Below are 7,509 nucleotides of genomic sequence, written 5' to 3'. Positions count from 1 at the left end.
TTTATCACTGCCTTAGCAACTTCCTACACACTATGAGTGGCTTAGAACAACACAGATTTATGATTTTGCAGTTCTGGAGGTTAGAAGTTCAACAGATGTCTCATGGGCTAAAACCATTGTTAGCAAGGCTGTAGTTACTACTAGAGGCTTTGGAGGAGAGTCCACTCCCAAGCTTACTCAGTTGTTGGAAGAATTTAGTTCCTAGCAGTTGCAGAATCTATCTCTGTTTCCCACCTGGCTCTCTGCTTTAGGCTGCTTTCAGCTCTGAGAGGTCTTTCTTCTCTTCTTGCATGTGAACCCTTCATCTGAACACCAGCAAAAGAGCTTGGAATCTTTTCCTTCTGCTCTTTCTTCTGCTGGTAACCACAGGTTATTTGCTTATGCTTATTTTGGACTCACCAGGATAGTCTAAGCTAATTTCCCTGTTTTAAGATTTGTTACATGAATTTTATCTACAATGTCCCTTTGCAGATGTAATATAATACATTCGTATGCCGGGTAGATTAGGTCATGGAGATGGGGTTGTCATTCTTCTGCTAACCATAACCATGTTTTTTTTACTATGCATTTGATTATTTAAGAGACTAATGTCAAAACAAGGATCAGCTACAAATTTTTGTGATGTGAAATATTTGCAATGAAGCCAAAACGATCCACGGAATTTTTTAAGGAATTCCTTTGCTCTTCAAACATTTTATTTGCTGATAGGAATTGCTAAATATTTATTCAGCATGAAGTAGTAAAAACAAGTGCTTCACAGTCACCTCCTGAGGTCACATAAATGTGGCTTTTCTTTGACTAGCATTTTCTCATTTTAATTTGCTACAAATATTATACGTGACTATGGGAGTATCTATGCATGGATATAAAATCTGTCCAAAAATAAGATTTAACATTGATAAAACAAGTCATGAAATTCCCTGTGGCTAAGTTTTAATAAACTCTAATCAACTTGAAAGTAACTAGCAAGATAATCTAGAGTAATCTTGAGAAGAATTGATATGTTATTGTTGTAGTCCAGGGCCTAGTTTGCATACAGTTGATAAGCATAGCATTTGCAAGCATAAGAGATTGGTATAAAGATTGTAATTTCAGAAATTTATGTTTAGTAAATTTAATTTTAAAACTATGTTTTCTAGTTATACAGCGCTTTAGTTCAGAAACTGTTTTTTATATTAACTAATATAATTCTTACAACCCACTAAAATTGTTATTAAAAAATATGTAATCTCTATTCAATGACAGATTTAGCATGCAGCTGTGATCATAAACTGGATCTTTCAGTTACTTGTTTCAGATTTTTATTTTATACGTGTTGGTGTATATGTATTTTAGTAAAAATGTTAATGAAATAGAATATTTATATATACGTACACATTCTAGATAAGAAAATATATGTGATAAGGTTACGCAAAATCCTCCTAAAGGCAAAAGGATGATGCAAATGAATTCTAGGAGATCTCTCCTTCTAGTTTTATTTTTCTAACTTGTATCAAGATGGAAATGGAAAGTGGGGGTAGGGTGCTTGCAGGTTTTAGATGAGATGTTGGTTACTTCAAACATCAGTTACTTCACCATGTTAACACATTCTTACATTTTAAAAAAAATTTCTTTGTTTATTTTGAGATAATGTTAATTTATTTGATGACTTTACGTTATATAACTCTACAAAAACACTTAAAATAATTAAAGTCAATAATACACTCAAGGGTAAACATTTGTCAGTCACTGTATGTCACACACCTGTATGAGAGTTATTGCTTATTTACTCACAGCAGCCAGAGGTAGAACCTCCTTGAATTATAGCCACCCAAACTCTAAAATTTCTAGTTAAATATGTGTTGTTATGTAATCAACCGAAGCAGTGAAAAGGCAAGCAGATAAAAAAATAAAAGTACCAAGAGCTTTCCAGCACAATCTCCTAACATAGAAGTGTACCATCTATTTCAAATTTAAAATCCTTAAATAATTTTGTGTCAAATGTATATCCTATTGTGTCCTACACAAATTAATCTCTTGCGCCAATTAAATCTTTACCTAATTCATATTGCACATGTGAACTTAAACATTCCACTAAATATTTAAAATTTGATGTGATAATTATCTCCTCCTGTATATTTGTTTAGTAATTCACCACCTTTGAGATTATGATTGATATTTAACATATATCTCATTGTAATTAACTAGATCTTTTCAACAGCAATGAATCGTGGCAGCCCTTAAAATACTCCACGCAGTCTTGTTTATTTCAAGGACACTTTTCTGATACAAAACAAAAACGAATCCCTGTAAAGATGAGCCATTTTTAGAAAATACTATTTAGTTTTGTGAACTTCAGTCCGTGAGTGGTGCAAGTGAAATAACTGTCTAGGGTATAAGAAAAACAATGCATTAGGAAAGGTGTCTTGTTTCGAGGATTTTCTACCAAATGGTTTCTTTAATTGTTAAATACTGACCTAGTCTAGGAGGAAAGTTAATGAAATCTAGCTGGAAATCTATTGCACTTGACCAAGACAGCCCTAACATTTCCCTCAACTTCACAAAACTTTAGACAGGTTGCTTCCTGATTCTTGGCTCCTGATCCCCGTTTTCTTAAAGCATTTACTTTAGAAAACTTGTAATTGTCAATCCTTTGTATCATTCTAGATTTTTAAATTCTTTAGAAAACCTCTTGCCAGTTTTACAAACCAGGACTGTATTTCTCAAGGACCTGGAAGCCATCTCTCTGAAATGTAGAAAAATAAAGATGGCACCCCTATTTCCCACTTTATGTAGGAAGAGAGTAGCCTAACTTCCCAGGAAACCTTAATCTAGGTTGTAAAATTTTCTCCTATCATGAAGATAGGAGAAAGTTTTTTAAAAAAGATGTTTAATTATTATAGATACATACTAGTCATACCTATATATCAGGTACATATATATGTGATAATGTGACACAAGAATATAATCGGTAATAGTTAAATCAGGGTAATTGGAATATGTGTCATATCAAGCACTTGTCATTTCTCTGTGTAACAGGCAAAGGAGATGTTAGTCTACTGCAATAGGAGAGAGTCCAGAACTGAGTCTGAACTCAACCTCACTGAAACAAAAGTTCAGTGCAAATGCTGCTTTGTCATTTTCTAAGAGAAAACTTATTCATGAACATCAGAAAAGGAGGGGGAAATTCTCTTTAAGTTATGATACAAGGATAGCATTAAAATCAGGTATAATAAAGCATTTTTGGCTGTGATGAAGATTATGCACATTTTGAGGATATATATTTCTTATGTACTGAATCTTGCACTAAAATGAAATTTAAAAGTGCAGACGGAAAGAAATTTCTAATAATGTTGAGAAGATAGTGACTGGATGGGAAGAGTGATGCTGATGCACCACTCATTAGAAAATTTATTAAATTTCATGAAGACCATAGACAGAAGAAGAATGTGAACAACTTCAAATCTGAGACTCCTAGAATATAATGTTTCTCCACGGGCTATAAGCTGGTTAATGTGTCAGAGCAAGGAACATAGATGCAACATTGTGCTAGGATGGGTAATGACCCTACAGGATTGAGGTGAGAAGCAGGGCTGAAGAGCGAGAGCCAAAAAAACTACAAACCTAGGCAACGGAATCATTCTGTACTCCCATCCTTCTCCCATTCCAGGCAGAACACATACTATAAGCAAAGATAGGGCAAAACAGGTATCTTTTCTCTAAACTGATAAACAAACAAACAAACAAAATCCACTTACCCAATATACAAACAACAACAACAACAAAATACAAAAAGCTTAGATACATATTAAAGTATGAAAAAGACTCTTTTCTTTTAGGTATTGGAGTGTCCACAGATCTCAAAGGAAACCTATGTTTAAACAAGACCTATCCTGCCTGGCTTCACACAACTCCTGCACAAAGTTCCTACTCCCAGAAGAGATTTAGATGGAAAGGAGATCTTTCCATACAATAGCAAAGGGGAAATGGAAAAATACACTAATCATTTTTTTAGGGTATAAAAATGACAATTAAGGATCACCAATATGCCTAAAGAACTAACAATATACAAATTAAAACAACAAACAAATATTTTTCTTTTTAAAATCTATACAACTCAGGGTCCAACTATGAAACAAAACAATTGATGTAATGTAAGAAAAGGTAATCCGTTACCTATATTTTCTTGTTTAGTTATTTTGTTTCCTTTGATAACCCTTTTGGACATTTTGTCTACTTGTCAGGATTAAAATAATAACAATAATGATTCATCTTCTAGGTGAGTTATTTTATTTTTAGTTTTTGCAGTCCCGCACACACAGGCTGTTCTAAAATTCCATGCACCTAGAGCAAATTCACACTTGACTCTGCCAAGGCCTTTAGTGTGTGGACATGAACAAAGGCCAGCCTAATGAGATCAAGCAAAGGCTATTTACTCAGAGCTTGCTATAGGAAGAAAGTACTTTTCAGTACATTTAGAAGAGCCTCAAAGGTGGAGAGGGGAGTGGAAAGTTTTATACTGAACAAAAGGCTTGGATATGCTCTGAATGGACTTTGTTGATGTGGAGAAGCTGGACTCCAGCTAACTAGATGCTGGGCATCCTATATGATGGGTTTGAAAAAGATATTTGACTTTTTCTGGTTAGTCCTGAGTTGGAAAGAGATGAGCAATAATCAGAAAAGCTGGCAGTTATTGGGCAAATCCTACTCTTTTAGGGTGAATTGCTGCAGAGGTTATGGTTTGGCTTCCTATGGTGGTTGCTATAGAGGTTGTGGATGAGAGTTTTAATTTTATCTGTGGTCTGGTAATTGTCATTTTTATACTATCTCTCGAGGATTTATAGATCCCCCACAAGAATACGGCTCACAGCTTTAACACCACTCCAGGTCTCCAAACACACTCAGATGTGCTCATGTGCATGTGCACCTACCTCCCAGCCCACCCACACAAACACACACACACACACACACACACACACACACTGTCTCTCTTAGGGTATTAAAACTCCAGTATCCAAAATGAACTGCCTGTTGCGATATTACCACGGGCTCAGCAGTTAACTTGTTTTTGCTACTCTGCATTTCTTCTTCTTCTTTTCTACCCAGTTCAATAGTTGGGGGTTTCCATTTGTTTTATTTTTTCTTTCTTTCCTTTATTCTTTCTTACTTACTTTTTTTTTTTCATTTTCTTTTTAAAGTACAATCACAGAGTTAATTTTCTGGTTATACTTCAGGTTGCCTTTATATAATATTGAAGTACAAGGACTTGGCATATTAATTCACTCTGGTATGAACCAGAAATACCAATGAAACCAGAAGTGCTTATTATATTTATGATAAGAAAAATTAAAAGATTAACACACTTACAGAAAAAGAATAAAAAAGCATACAAAAAAGACATTCCTTGTAAATCTATTTAATTCTATGTAAATCTCTCTGGTAATTTTGTGTCCCACCGGAAGCAGACAGTTTATCTGTACAGAGAACAGTGTGAACTGATTTTTACTACATATGCAAACTTGAAAATTTTGTTTTCTTTACTGATCACAGTTTTCTCACATGTCAAGTGAGAATTACATGAGATCATATAAATCTGGTGCCTGGAACAGCCACTATTATTATTACATTATTATTGCAGGAGAATGGGACACTTGAGTTATTCAAATATTGTGGCTACTTAGAAAATATCACATATACCATGCATAGGTTATTCATTTTTTACCATGTAGATTTGACTAAGAACTAAATAAATTAAAATCAAAACATAATTAGAATTTTTATGCTTCAATTAAAAATAATTATATTAATACAAATTATAATTTCACTCTAAGGATTTGAATATTGACTTGATAATCTATGCTTTATTTGTGATTTAATAGTCTTGATCCATTTTTAATAAATTATTACATTTCTCCATGACATAATCCCTCTTTAAAAACATGTCAATTTGTTCAGTTTGTTCTGTGAACATTTTGTATATATTATTCTGCAATTCCATTAATAGTTAAAATGTACAAACATGTTCTACAGTTGTTTCTTGTACTTATTAGAATTCCTACCAGAATGTAAGGTGATTGTAGTCAGGCATTGGGTTCATACAATATGGTTTGTACCTTCAATGATACGACAAATTTTTTAAATATAAATATTATTTAATAATGATGACTCATTACTCTATGTAACTATGTAAAAATATACAGACATACCTATGTATGTGCATATGTGTATACACACATATCTTAACATTGTGAGCAAATTAGAGTTCACACACACACATAATCTTGCCTTTCTATGCCATTTTTGATTGCTGCTATTATAGATTTAATCTTTCCTACCTACCTTTAAAAAGTATGAAATTGCCAGCGGTGATTCTGGATTATCACACACATAGAGAATTAAGCAAACTGAAATCTGGAGCTTGTTCCAAGATTTCTAAATACTGGAGATTAGATGCAGGCAGAAAGGATTGATGAGATCATTACCTCAAAGCTCTGAAAGGACACTGCTGAGGAATATGAGAGACGTGAGAGTTCCTTCTGAGCCAAAAAAGGGTTCAGCAGAAGGGCCAGATCCAAATATCTTTCATGTGGGTAGTATTTTTCTTCTGAGAGAACTTGAAGATATTTTTACTTTATTTTATAGAGAGTCATCAATCACTGTAACTGATTTTTCTGAGCTCACCAATAAAGGTCTTCTATGAACAGCCCTTTGGAAATAATACAGAATAACATGGGGCAACAGATTACTGCATCTTAGTTCTTATTTGTGAAGGCTGAAGCTGATACAAAGATAAGGCTACTAAGAATGAACTGGCTTCAACAGATAAAATAAGGTTCTAAGGAGATCATTTTTCCAGGAAGAACAGGGAGATCTTCAGTTTATTATACCACTATCACATGTAAGGCACTTGAGAGAAAAGGACAATCAGGCACTCATTGTACACATCACACTTGGGAAGAACAAGAACATTGACATTTCTCATTGAAAAAAGGAAAGTTAAATTTTCATGGCAGGGAAAAACCGAGCAAAGTGAATGATCTAGAAACTGGATCAGAGCCTGGGCAGTTATATAGCACTTTAATCAAAACATATTTTCTGATTTGAGTAAAGTAAATGGCACAGGAAAATGCAGGTATTACCTGAGAACTCAAGAGAAATCAATTGAAAAAAGAGGTGACCTGAATAAGTGAATGGCATATCTCAATTCATAACCAAAAGCCTTGTAAATAGAGCCTCATCATATCAGGAATAATCATCCTTTCATTCCTCCTAGTTACAAGTTAATAGTTCAATGATTCTTTGAATCCAAATAATTTTGTTTCTTAACCCTGCCAAAATCAGAATTTGAACATTTTTATTATTCTTTTAAAAAGTGTTCTTAATTATATCCCTTTCTAGTAACATTATGCTGCATGTGTCTTTAAAAAGAAAAAGAAAATGCCCTAATTAATGACTTGGATGATAGGCCTGTCTGTATGCTTCGCTTAGCTAGACACTTGAGAATGATGTTATTTATTAATTTTTTTATTT

The sequence above is a fragment of the Macaca fascicularis genome, chromosome 17 (genome assembly GCF_037993035.2).
Source record: "Macaca fascicularis isolate 582-1 chromosome 17, T2T-MFA8v1.1".
Classification (NCBI taxonomy): Eukaryota; Metazoa; Chordata; class Mammalia; order Primates; family Cercopithecidae; genus Macaca; species Macaca fascicularis.
Note: the sequence above shows the minus strand (reverse complement) of the source record.